Raw genomic sequence first — 13,439 nt, 5'->3', positions numbered from 1 at the left:
CACCTCGCCAACTAAACTTTAGCACTAAGTGTTACATCCAGTTGTTTCCTGAACACTTCAAGGGATGGTCACTCCATCACTTCCCTGGGCACCCTGGTCCAATGCTTAACCACCCCTTCCATGGAGAAATTCTTCCTGATGTCCAACCTGAACCTCCCCTGGTGCACCTTGAGGCTATTTCCTCTCATCCTATCACTATTTGCCTAGGAGAAGAGGCTGACCCCCACCAAGCTACAACCTCCTTTCAGGTAGTTGTAGAGAGCTAGAAGGTCTCCCTCAAACTTCCTCTTCTCCAGGCTGAATAACTCCAGCTCCCTCATCTGCTCCACATAAGACTTGTGCTCCAGACCCTTCTCCAGCTTATTGCCCTTCTCTGGATACACTGCAGCACATCAGTGTCCTTGTAGCGAAAGGCCCAGAACTGGATATAGTACTCAAAGCGTGGCCTCACCAGTGCCAAGTACAGAGAAAAAAATTATGTCTGACATGTTATTGGTCTGGTACATTGCTATAAACTCTATTCGAGTATCTTAAATACTTTGACACATTTAAAATGATCACTACAATTAGTTAAAATTCTACCTTTGAGGCAAGTTATTCAATTTGACCAACTTGCTGTGACTTCAACTACAATTCAGTTGATCCAAAGTAGGTATGTGTTTTAAAGCAAGTAGAATCATTCTACATGGCTACAGATAAGCAACAGGATTCCAGTGCCTGAACATAACCATCTAGAACTATCTGAGATGCCCAAGACAAGGAGTTGGCAGATGTGCATCTTGCATCTGATTCAGATAGGATTCTGCATCCATCTGAAGTAGCACTTGGAGGCCAGACAAGATGCTGTAGAGAGTTTTAAATTATGTTAAGCACTCAAACCCTACCCTGGATTTCATTTGACTATGAAGCTAAAGCAAATACCTCTCATATAGACCATTGCAACTATTTCAGGTGTCAATCTCAAGCTGAATCCTGCCTCTACTGTCCTTTTTGGTAGGTTATGACCAAATTTCCAACACCTAAAACCAAGCAGCACTGGACTCTTCTTTAAACTTCACAAAGCCAGAACAAGGTGACAAGCAAAGTGTTTTACTCTGTTCACAGATCACTCCAGTCTCTAAAGAAGGAGTTTCTATTGCCATTAAAATAGGATACTGTAACTGCGAATGTAGCTTTGCAAGGTCCATTATCTGACAACAAAATTAATCACAGCTAAAGGTGTATTTACTTTAAATCTTGTGTAGCTTGTGGGGTTTTGGGGGTTTTTGAAAAAGAGAGGGAGATGTCTAGAGAGGTCTTCTTTTCAGATTCTGTATGCTGGTTCAGGAATTTTATGTGATGATACACCATTATTATGCTCCAAATACCAGAGAGTTTAATACATTTTTGAGCAGAGGCTTCAAGATTAAAAAGAATAACTTCCAAAAATAAAATTACTACCATACTTTTGAACAGGCAAAGAAACATAATAATATGAGACCTATGAGACTACTGCTATGCCTAGCTGTATCATTCCAAGTCATAAAATTTAATTGCTGGAAAAAGATATTCAGGCCAATCAAGTAACACAAGGTGGTGGTAAAACACAGTTGTGGCTGTTATTCAGCTTCTGGATTTGATAATATCAGTGAAAAGGTAAATTCCAAATACAAGTTTTATTAGTAGCTGAAAATGCTGAAAGGTGGCTCCACCTTCACCTTTTCAATCAAAATCAGCCACCTAAAGAGCTTTTATTATATGAGATTCACAAAGTGAATTTCAGAGTATCTGCAATGGTTATGTGAAGGGTTCGACTCTCTTTTCTCTGACAGATCTAGGCCATCTGAGCAGGTTTTAAACCTCCTTCATCACCGCCGAGACTGAAATTAAAAAGGAGGTAGGCAGTGCTCAGTCTGAAAGCTTTATAGTATTGAAGGCTAGCAGAGAAACTGAACACATGGAGTTAACCATGAAGGGATATGATGCTATTTTAATAACCAACGTTAATGATTATGGTGTCTGTTGCTCTAGTCCTTTAGCTTTCTCTGAAAAAGCTATTATGTTAGATCTGTGAGCAACTGCTGAAGTCAAACCAACCCAGGCTACCAAATGCAAGAGATAAGATAGAAAGGACAGACTGTGTTTTAAAATCCATTTTATAGTTTACTATATTTGATTCTTAATATTAAAAATAACTTTGGATTTTGTCTGTTTTATTCAACTCTGGACACAAATCAGTTAGACCCACCAAGAAAGCCTGGTGTTGAAGGTCAACGTGTATTCTGGAATGGCAAAATGATGGCTGTGCTCAAAGAAAGAAAAAGTGCTAGAGGCTTGAAAGCACTGAGAGATATGAGGAAGTGCCCTCAAATGGCAAAGAAAGGGAAAAAAATTAGACCTAGTTCAAGAATCATGACAAGATCACTGCATATTAAACTGGCAAATTAAAACTGCCACAGAAAATTACTACTATAAATTATTATGCTGGTAAAAAGAAAACCAAGGAGTTGTACCCTCTTATTATATGACTACTTAATGTAGTTGGCATTACTATTTGCTGGGGTGAGGGGCATCCAATTTTTGTAGAAGATTGTATTTATAAGTATATAGAAGTTCCTAATTGTTAGTATGTAGTTATTAATCAAACACAATTTTTAAAAAAGAAAAATAATCTATTAAAAAAAATCTAAATCAAAAAATCTAAAGCTGCCAATAGCTCAGTTGGTTAGAGCATGGTGCTAATAATGCCAAGGCTGTGGGTTCAATCTCTTTATGGGCCTTTCACTTAAGAGTTGTGAGTTGGACTCAATGATCCCTTCCAAGTCAAAATATTCTGTAATTCTGAAACAACAGATTTGGTTTCATTTTTCAAAGAAAGTATTTCTTGGACAGAAGCCTAAGTTAAAGACTGTTTAAATTAAAAGGAAGGACATGCACATTCTCTTCATCATTCTTCTCTTCCCCAATTACAGTTTTCCTCTCTTCAATGCCAGAAAGTATTTACACTAGTTAAAAATGAAAAGGCCTTACAAACTAGGCTTCCATAGAAAGTCATAGGCAGACATGCTTTTCTCCAGTGTATGGTTAGACATTTCTGGGAAACACTAATGAAGTGTCTTCCAAAAATATGAAAAGAGAACAAAATAAAAATAGAACAGAAGGCAGAGGACAGGTTTCTTTCCTCCAAAATGGAAACAACTATTCAATGTCTTTACATTAGCATTATATAAGTCCTCCCATAACAGTGTTATGTGAAACATTGGCTACTGTGAACCAACAGAAAGAATATGACAAAGCATTTTTCAAAGTACGAAGTAGTACTTTTCTTACATTTTCATTTCATTCTTCTATTAGATTCTAGTCCCACTTGTTTCTGACTCCGGTCACTATTGAAGCTCCTTAACAGAAAAACTTCTGTGCTTCTTCACAAAAGAGACATAATGGATAAAAATGGAAAGTCTTTATCAAGACCACAGTCACTGGAGAACCTCAGCAACAGCTGGTAAAAACAAAACAGAGAAATTGTTTGTCCACTATGCTATTTCCTTTTTCAGTGGGCTCCAATCACTTACCTCATGGACAATGAATTAAGTTCAAGAATTCTCCTGACCTGAAGGGAAAGGAGAAACCAAAGAGAACAAGGATTTTCAAATAATAACTTGTACCAGAAACAATCACACTGTGGGAACCAACATATAGAGTTCCAACATCCATGCCCTCTACCTCCAGAACTACCTGTAGTCTAATACCTGAAATCATTATGGCAGGTCTAACTCATCCTTTGGCAAAGACCAACTGAAAAATCATTACTTAGCCAACAAACAACAACCCAAAAGTGGTAATACAGAGAAAGCTGTACCTGTAAGACTTTACAATGTGCCATTGCTATGATGATCATCACTGTGGATCTGAACTTTACAGCCTACTGCTGAACCAGGAATATACTGTATATACAGAAAAACTATGTACGTTTATCTCATGGTTTCTGTTGATAATTTAGACTGATATACACTAATTTTCTGACTGTCACATAGCTATTCATATACAATCAGTTCATAGTGGTTTAAGGATTGTTATACTTATGGGGATGTAAATGTATTTTATATGCAAGGGGAAGAACCAGCTGTAAATAACAAGAAGAATAAATATATCTGTGAAGGGAGAGTAACCTAAAGACATAATAGCTTGGCCAGTAAATGGAAAAATGTTCTTTTCAGAAGTTCTACATATGTTCTGGTCGAGACCAGAATACATACAGAAATTAAAAGAACCAGACAGCTACAAATCATCTCTCCAGGAAGAAGGCCATGAATTACCAACAATTGCTTAAGATACTGAAAGAAAGACAGAGACTGAAATATGCAACTCATAATAGCTGTGGACACAGCATTATATCATAGCATTTTACTTTCTCCAATAAAACATTAAAGTTTAGGTAGGATTGGGTATACACAGACTTCTATTTTATCTCTCTTTTTAATGGGTAGGAAGTTTGGGAGAGTAAAAAATATTTTACTTTAAAAATCTGGCTTTGAATTACCTGAATCATTCACTAGTGAGAAATATTTTATTATTTCAGCTGACAGAACTAGGCCTGTCATATTACTATGCTAAGAAGTCAGAAAAGATTGCAATTGAACTGAAGCAGTGATGAACCAAAAAGTTCCGGCTTCAAGAGAAACGAGGCAAGTAAAGTTATCTGCTTGATTACTTAGTCATCTGTGTACTTAGCTGTTTACTCAAACAGGAGTGCAAAGGTGCATAAGGTGTGAACTTACAGTATCCAACAGAGCAGAGGATACCCATCACACCCTTCAGCTACAAAGGTGACAAGGATTCTGCACAGTACCTAAATTTCTCAGCACTTTTTTCAATCATATGTATCTTGCACTCATTTTGAATCTGCATTTAACATCTACTGATTCAGAGAAAGGAAGTTTTCTCCCAGGAATGTTTTCAATATTGTTCCCACAAAGCAACCATGAGAATGAGGTATGAGCTCTGATTCGCGACCAATGAAGGGTGTCCATTAGACACTTACTGCAGCTGAAAAATAAGGTTCAAATCTGAAAGATGAATACTTTTTAAAACGTACATTTCAACCAACTTCCATCACAGAGGCATGGATAAGGTTCCCTTCTGTTAATCATTTCCATATTTTGCTCTAACTAACAAAGGTAAAACAAAAATATTAGAATTCATGTAAAGCTTATTGGGATTTAGCACAAGGTAAGCATTTGGTAGGTTGCATATACATTTAGTTTGTATCCACTAACTAGATCATTAAATGCAGTGACAAAACCAGGATGATATAGCCTGCACTAGTAGATATTGTTGGATTTAATAAATACACAGATGTAATGGAACCTGTGAGCCACAAGAGTTGAACAAACTCATTCATTGTTACTGAGTCATCTGCAATTTTTGCAAACTTTTTATTAGACAACCACTGAATTTGAAGAATTATTCTAACACATTTAATATTATCATTACCAAAAGAATACAATTCCAATATGTCTAAATCTATGCAATATATATGGAATATTATTTGTGTTTGTGCTTAAGTTCACTCAAAGCATTCTCTGGGGTGAAGAAAGCACATAAACTATTTTTTTTTCATTAGGCAAAGCAAAAACTAGCTACTTCATCCATTATTCATCTATTTTCCTTTTGTGTTCTATTAAAATAGGTTATGCAGTAGCCTTGGCTATATTATTGATGACACCGTGGTGGCTATTGGACTCATATAGTGGTGTCCAGGAGTTTCCAAATATAAATATATTCTAAGGAGATAATCCCTAGAGCATGGATATGGAGGAATGCTATCTAAATAATGCCGCTTCTGTTACAGAAGTGGTTTCAAATTAATTGTTTCTTTCTAAAGCTATAATTATCAGGAGAAATGCAGTTAGTCAGAAAAGATGAAGTTAAAAAGTGTATAATGTCTAATAGCTCATTAAATAGGAAATACATTGTAAATGTGGGAATCAGAATGACTTGCAGCTAATTGTGAGATGATGGGTCATGTACATGAAAAGAGACTTTTTTGGCAGGAAAGCAATTTGGTAATGCTGACTGCAGTCTGCGTTTACCTGACATTCAGAAAGATCATATGACACCAATGCAGATGAGGTGAACAGTGAAGAGAAAAGGAAGGGCAAAGAGAGTGAGAGGAGAAAAAGTTAGGTTATGAGCTGCTGAGAGCATGCTGAGGAAGGGGAGAATATGAGTGTCATTATTGGGTGTTCAATTTTTAAAGTGCGAATGGGAACAAGATGTCATATTAAAGAGACTTGGAGTATTCATGCAGCTATAGTTACAGCTGTGTCATCAGTTTTCTCACAGCGGGGTTTTATGTAGAGTTCATACAGGTGAATTAGCAATTTTTTAATTCCTCTTCCAATGGGAAAACATAGTAACTGTTTGTTAGTATACATACTAACATACTAAAATATACAAACTCATTATTCTGAGTATGATTTTAAAGCATACTTCATTTTTAGAAGCATGAAGTGGGTATTTACTAGATGTCAAATACATATTTATAATAATGCAACAAATCAAAGCAACTCCAAAGAACATTTGAAACACTTACACATAATTAAACTGTCAAAGAGGCCCCAAATCCAAAACATTATAGCACAGCCTCAAAGCAAAAGAAGCTCAGAGCAGAAACTTTGTCCTAGTACCTTTTCAAAGGTAGTGACCCCAAAAATTACACAAGAAGATGCAGACATGATCAGAATGGGAGAAGGCAGTTATGCATTTGCATGGGCACAAACAGGTGCATGCCACACCAGCCTGCACAAACAGAAGGGCTAAAGCCACTTAAAACTTCGTACAATCATGTAAAGGCAGAAAGTAATGTACAAACAACTGCAAGATGTGGGCTAAGAATCACAGATAATGTTTATAAACAGAATAGTAACACCTCATTGCCATAAACAAAAATTAATCTGTACTGGGGGACGGTGTGGGGGGGGAAATCAACATTCCCTTAATCGGAAGTTCAACCAGGGTTCATGGCCATATCTTTCTTTGAACACCCATTGTACAAATACCAATGTAATCCCTTGATTATGAAGGTTTGGTCAATTGGCTTTAATGTGTTTTAAGTATTACCTTAATTCCAATGCAAGGTCTATCCTTCATGAATCTAGACTGAACAGAAAAAAGCAGAATCATTAATAATGAGAAGTGTCAGTGTATTCGCTGATAATACTGTATCTGAATTTATGGCATGTTATGTTAGCATATAAATACAATATTTCTTCTGTCTTGATTCCAGTAAACTTATAAAACAGAACTTATCTCTCTGTATTTGCTGCTGTTACCAGACCTCAAGATAAAACTTCCCATCTTATTTAGTAATAGCTTCTTTGTTACAGTGCATAGATTGAAATATTTGGATGCTAACTTTGCACAGGTAACACAGTCCAGAGAGAGTATTCTTCTCTTGTGATGGTGCTGAAACAGATCTTTTTCCTGCACTTAAGCTCTAAACATGGCATCATTTCTTGCATGAATACCATAGCCTCATATACTCGGCCAGAAAGTGATATTTTACTTTAGTGCCACACCAGTAAAATCACATTTGAAAATTTACATTATTGTAACTGCAGTCTCTAACACTATAATACCAAGTAGCTACCTGTAGCATCTTTCTGAAATTTTCTTGCTGTTACATAGTTTCTGTTCTGAACACAAGGGAATTGAATGTTTATAAAAGGTGTAGGACTGACAAACCGCTGAAATAAAGCTCAGATCTTAAATTTATACCCAGAATATGGACACAAACATAGTTGTCACAACAGCACCCCACCTACACGCCTTCTAACACAGAAGACTCTAAGCAGTTAGCCATTTATTCAGGCTTGATTCAGAAAAGACGTATAGCACATAATTAATTTGATTAGTCCAACTGAACCCACACACTTAGAGCTGAAATGCCTTGCACGATCAGACCTCAGGTTTTGCCTCTCAGTGCACACAGCAGGTGCACATCCTACTTTTTGCTAGTGGTGACTTTTGTGACTTGGACACTTCTACAGTACAAACCAAACTAAGACTACTAACTCATCCTAGACAGAGACAAACCATGAGACAAGCTTCAGATGGTAACCACTCTGACACTTTACTGGAAAAGATCCAAATTTCAAACAGTTTACAACACATAAATAGCACAGACACCTATTATCTTTCCTCAGAGCCATCGAGCCTTTCTGTGTGACTTTGCAGTGCCTTTAAGTGCAATAACACAACAGCCAGCAACAAGTTATGGTTATTCTAGAACTTGAAAGGCAAAACATGTATCTTAAACAGGAACAAACATTGAAAAAGTCTCAACTGAAAGGGGATCTAGCGTACATAGTCCCAAGACAGTGCTCACAGCTCTCCCAAATGCACAGTGACGAGGCAGAAGGCAGCACCTATCCCAAGACTGCATATCAGAGTTTTCAGGTTCTCTCATACATGCAGTTTCACATGGTGAAGGAGAAGGCAGGGAGAGGTTACTTCCTGTAACCAGGAAGACTGTTCTGCATAAAGATGCTCGGATGAGCAAGAAAATCCACTTGGTGATCCAAGGGCTGAACTATACCCTGTACCCCATCCATGACATGACATGTCAGACGCATATGAGATGAGGGGCACGTGCTGCATAGCTAACTGGTTTGTGGCAAGATGGACAAGAAGCCACAGCTCTGCCTTATCAATATGTGAATATGTGATGCAGAAACCACAGTGAGGAAGTAGAAGAAATCCAACATGAGAGTATCGCTGCAAACGTGAGAGACTTGTCAGATCTGTGCTCCTGTCTCTAAAAGAGTTGGTGTGAGACTGCATGTTACTCACAGATTTATTTTAGAAATGTATTAAATCTTACTTTTAGAAAGGGAAAAATAAAGCAAAACCAGTACACTAAGCAATTGCAGTTTGGTTCTAGTAAGGCATTTAAAATACACAGTACTGCAATACCACTTCCTTGCATATCAAGAAGGAAATTGCATTATTGGATCAAGCCAGAGGTCCATCCAGTCCAGTACTTTATCTTCAAATACTGAATCTCATATAAGACTAAAAATTTAGTTATCTATTTTAAAAGTGTTTGATGCATTTCTTAACATTTTGCTATTTATACAGCCAGTTAAGTTTGTTAAACTGTGATTATTTATTTTCTTGTGAAGTTTGTCAATCTAAAGCATCTTTTGCAGTGTTACACCAATTTGTGATATAGGCATAGAAGATTACCAAACACCCAGGACTCCAAAAAAACCCATGTGTGTTTTCACCTGTGTGCTACCCTGTACTGTGGCTCTCCCCTTGGCATTGTTAAAGGGATGCTCACAGTTGAGGCAGCTGTATACAATGCTGTCCTGGTACCGAGAGACCTGTGTTCAAGTTTCATATTACAAGATCAGCAAGATGTGAAGTGAGGTAACTAGAAAATGCAAGCCATTAACATAGCACAGATTATGAGGTTTGATAAGCTTCAAAGAAGAGGAAAAAAACAATTTCCAACTTTTTACATGTGCAATTATATAAGCAATTCTTCTATACCACAAAGGATACAGGAGCTACTCCTGTAAGTATTTATTTAAGGACTAAGAATCAAATCCATACAAAGCTTTTTCTAGTGCTACTTCAAACAATAGCTACAGCTACAGTGCATTCTACAAATCACTGTACTGATGTATCCAAACAAAAGGAAAAGCTAAGAAAGATAAAATGAGATGAAGTCACTGAAAAAAGCCAAGTATGTAGTGTCCTGCCATAACCAGTACTGTAAAGCACAAGGTCTTTATTTTCTCTCTTCTATCTCCAAAGTGTTTTTCAAAACATATGGCATGAAAGAAGCTATATAAAAATGCCTTCAATTGTTTATCTTAAAAATGTGACTGCTCTGCACTAGTAGTATGAAAAAGTATATCAAGGGGACATTATTATTTTGTCTTCTCTTTTGATAAAGAATTCACTACACATGGCAAACGATTGGCTGGCAAGGGTGCATAAAGAAGCAAAGCACCAAACCTGCTATCTTCCCAAGTTCTACCAAGAGCAAAAGGAGATAGCTCTGTAACTGTCACCAGGAAAAATGAACAACATTACTGTTGATGTTTTTGCATTCATTCCTATGTCTGATGAGTTTTAGACACCTGAACTGAGTCATGAGAAGTATTTTGAAGTAAATATTAACAGCTTACAAAACCAAATCACAGGGCCACATTTCCTATTGAAATACCTCCCAGAGCGAGCTTGTGTTTTGAGAAAGTATTTCAGACGTGAAGGTGTGCATTTACAATGGATTCTGTGAAGTTCAATATACCATGTAAATGTTTTCTCATGGAAAAAGAAAAAAAAAAAAGGTAAGCAAACCCCTTTTAAAGTTCACTCTTAAATTCAGTGATCTAAAGATAACGGAGCAAATACTCCAGCTGGTTTAAAATGTCAGAGCTTCAACTACTCCTAGGGAGCAATGAAAGCCTACATCAGTTGGGGATGCCCCTCTTAACATATAAAAATGGTCACGAACAGGGACAGGTCAGTATTTAGTTCTTCTGGCATAAGACCCTCCTATTATATTCATCCTAACACAACTTTTGCCTCAATGCCTTTAAAATTCAGCATTTCAAAAGGTAAATGAAAAATGCATTTTCCAATGAAAAGCTATTGTTACCTGAATCACCTGGAGCTGCAGCAGAAAAATGATGAAAGACATTTAAATGAGATGTTTAAATATAGATTGTAAATATGAGACTGAACATTAATTAGATTCGTAGGGTCTTCCCTTGCTTTAGCCTCTGTACTACCACTCAGTCTTTGTTTACTGTCATTTATCTTCTTTGTTTGATGACGTTTGACTAACAAATACATTGATGAATTGCATCTGTAAATGCCATCCATATATCACTAAAATAGGATGTACTCAGTGCTTCAAGCACACTGATGCTAAAGGATTTTTTTATTATTATTTGAACTTTCAGTACTTAACACAGGAAATATTTCTGCTTTGCTGGATAAATTTCCTGATTGTTATTTTAATTTTCAGTGAACAAACAGCTGCAGAATAATATGACTTAATGAAGCATTTCTAATAAAATCCAGCAGAAGTTAAAACAGGGGAATAGAACTGCTTGATCACTGATAGTTGTATCCAGAACCATATTTCAGGATGGTGATCACATTTCCATTTATAGATGAGTATCAGGTAATGTGATTTTCTGTCTTACAAAGTCAGTGATTTCCTTTAGTCTGGTAACTAGTTAGCACTGTTGCACTACTTATTTATAGTAAGTAAAATATACAACATAATAAATGCAGCATCTTTCTAATGCACTATTTAGGCTTTATACTGGTTGGTAAGTAGCAACACAGACAACAATAAATTTAAGTGTGAAGATGCTCAGATCTCAAAAACTCCATGGTTATATTTTGTTTACCAAAAACATACTGCCTGCATTTGTAAAGATGTCTTTTATCAAGTCTGTCATCACCTATAATGAAATTATGAAACTTCTTGCCTGCTACATTTTTCTCTGCCACCACAATTCAATGTAAAGTATTATTTGCTTTATGTAAACCTAGAGAGGGTTCAATGAATCATCACTTTGCAACCTGCCAGTAAAACAATCTCCAATATCCGTCTGTACACACATATCTATTTACTTCCATTCAGAACAAGTTTTTCATGTATTCCCCACCAGAACTATCAAGTGCATTACAAGCATCTACACATAAAGCTGAGATCCCTCGGATCATAAGAAGAGCCAGGTAAAAAGGTTATCCCATGTGTCCAGTACGATAAAAGATACTGCCAGATTAGTTGTCATTCTCTGATTAAAACATAAGATTGGATTTTATCTCAGAGTCACCCACTACCAGCAGTGTATCTAAAATTAATACCACAATTTTGAAACCCCCTTTATGTACCAAAAAACATGTGGAACCAGTGAAGAGTAAACCTGATTTGCTATAAACTGAGCAAAGCTTTCCACTGAAATTATGGCACTTAGGTAGTTTATATTTGTAAGAATAACGGTACTGCAGTTTTGGAAATTGGGACTACATGAAACCAAAACCACATGGTTTTCAATACTGCCTCAGCAGTATCAGCTCTCTGAAATAAAATATTAATAATTAAATGTATATTATTGCTTTACTACTGTTCATTATACACTTACAAAGCAATTTAGGCATTAATATGAGATGACTGCACAACTACTGTGAAAAAGTATAATGAAACCTGTAACCTTTGCCACCTCTGATAAAAATACCTTAGTATGATCTTTCCCAACTTCAGCTAAGCTATACGCCTCATACCATTGAACTACTATTTTTTCTAGTATTTACCCTACACTACAGAAAAGAATCTTAATTTATCAATTTGACTTCACTTAGATTAGCCCATAAAGCAGCTTTAAAGTGTTAAACATATAGCAGGCTGAATGCTAAAGTCTGAAACTAGTTGGTAAGACAGAGAAACCAGATAACGATTATCATTTAGTCAATAGCAATTTAAATGTATCCACTGTAGTGCGAAGACCCTACGATCCCGAATGCTTTACAGGGCTTTCAGAGACAGGAGTTGAGTATGTTTATTATTTAAATTGACAGTTCTGCAGGAGTAGAAGCACGGTTCTTTAAATACTGAGCAAGTGTCTACCGGGGGGGAGGAGGAAGGTTAGTAGAAGTGAGGTACTTAGTGCTTTAAAAGAAAATACTGATCATCTCCAAGCAAAAGCTGGAAAGAGGGAACTGTAAATACACATACATTTTAAAACGCTTTAAGCAATGATTTTAACTCACGGTAAGAAACATACAGAAGAATCATGCATGGCAACTCCTAACAGGGCAGTGGAAGCTCTTGCTCTTTATTCTTTGCATTAATAATGTGGTGTCCAATCCTACAGCTCCACAGGAACAAAGCAGGTTATTTTCAAACTTTCTCTTGCAAAGCTATAAATTGGATGGAATAAGGGAAAAGCCCTCTCACTGTGGCATATAGAACCTGAAATATATTTAGTAGGTAAATAAGTCCATTGAAATGCAAAGAAGGCAACGTGGAGAGACAAGATATGTTTCATACTATATACCCACAACTTGGGGAGCACCACAGGCAGAAAGAAACGAAGCCAGAGACTGTCTCTTTATAGCTTTTTTCTTTTTTAGAGGATACATAAAGGGACTCCTCGCTCTTTCAGCTGCTCTCCGAAGGCGGCCTATAAAGCGTCCGGGCAGAGTAACCGCCCCCAAGTCCCCGAAGGTCCTGCGAGTTACCGGCCACCCTTCCTATAAAAGTTGAAAAATGGGAGAGTTCCCCTACTCCATCCGCCAACGCCCCCCTCGCCCTCTCTCCCCTCGCCCCCGGCTCTGCTGAACCGTAAAGTCAAAGAAAATGAAAAAGGAAAACAAAAGCCTTGTGGATCGCCCGGCGCAAGGCTGTAGCTGGCTGCCCTAGGCAC

The 13,439-nt window shown here is 37.0% G+C and overlaps 1 protein-coding gene across 11 annotated transcripts in view; it reads right to left on the bottom strand.

The window, feature by feature from the left end:
• FAM19A2 (family with sequence similarity 19 member A2, C-C motif chemokine like) overlaps positions 1–13,439 on the bottom strand; it is a 181,064-nt gene that overhangs the window by 166,431 nt on the left and 1,194 nt on the right. The window contains exon 1 of one of the 11 annotated variants that reach the window (XR_001876028.1): positions 3,310–3,331. The exons of the other annotated variants lie outside the window; for them this stretch is intronic. The gene's annotated coding sequence lies outside the window, so the exon portion shown is untranslated. Of the gene's footprint in view, positions 1–3,309; positions 3,332–13,439 lie in introns of those variants that run through there. 11 annotated transcript variants of the gene reach the window in all.

This window comes from Lepidothrix coronata, unplaced genomic scaffold (genome assembly GCF_001604755.1).
Source record: "Lepidothrix coronata isolate B3197 unplaced genomic scaffold, Lepidothrix_coronata-1.0 Scaffold95, whole genome shotgun sequence".
NCBI classification, from domain to species: domain Eukaryota; kingdom Metazoa; phylum Chordata; class Aves; order Passeriformes; family Pipridae; genus Lepidothrix; species Lepidothrix coronata.
Note: the sequence above shows the minus strand (reverse complement) of the source record. Positions and strands in the feature narration are given on the sequence as shown.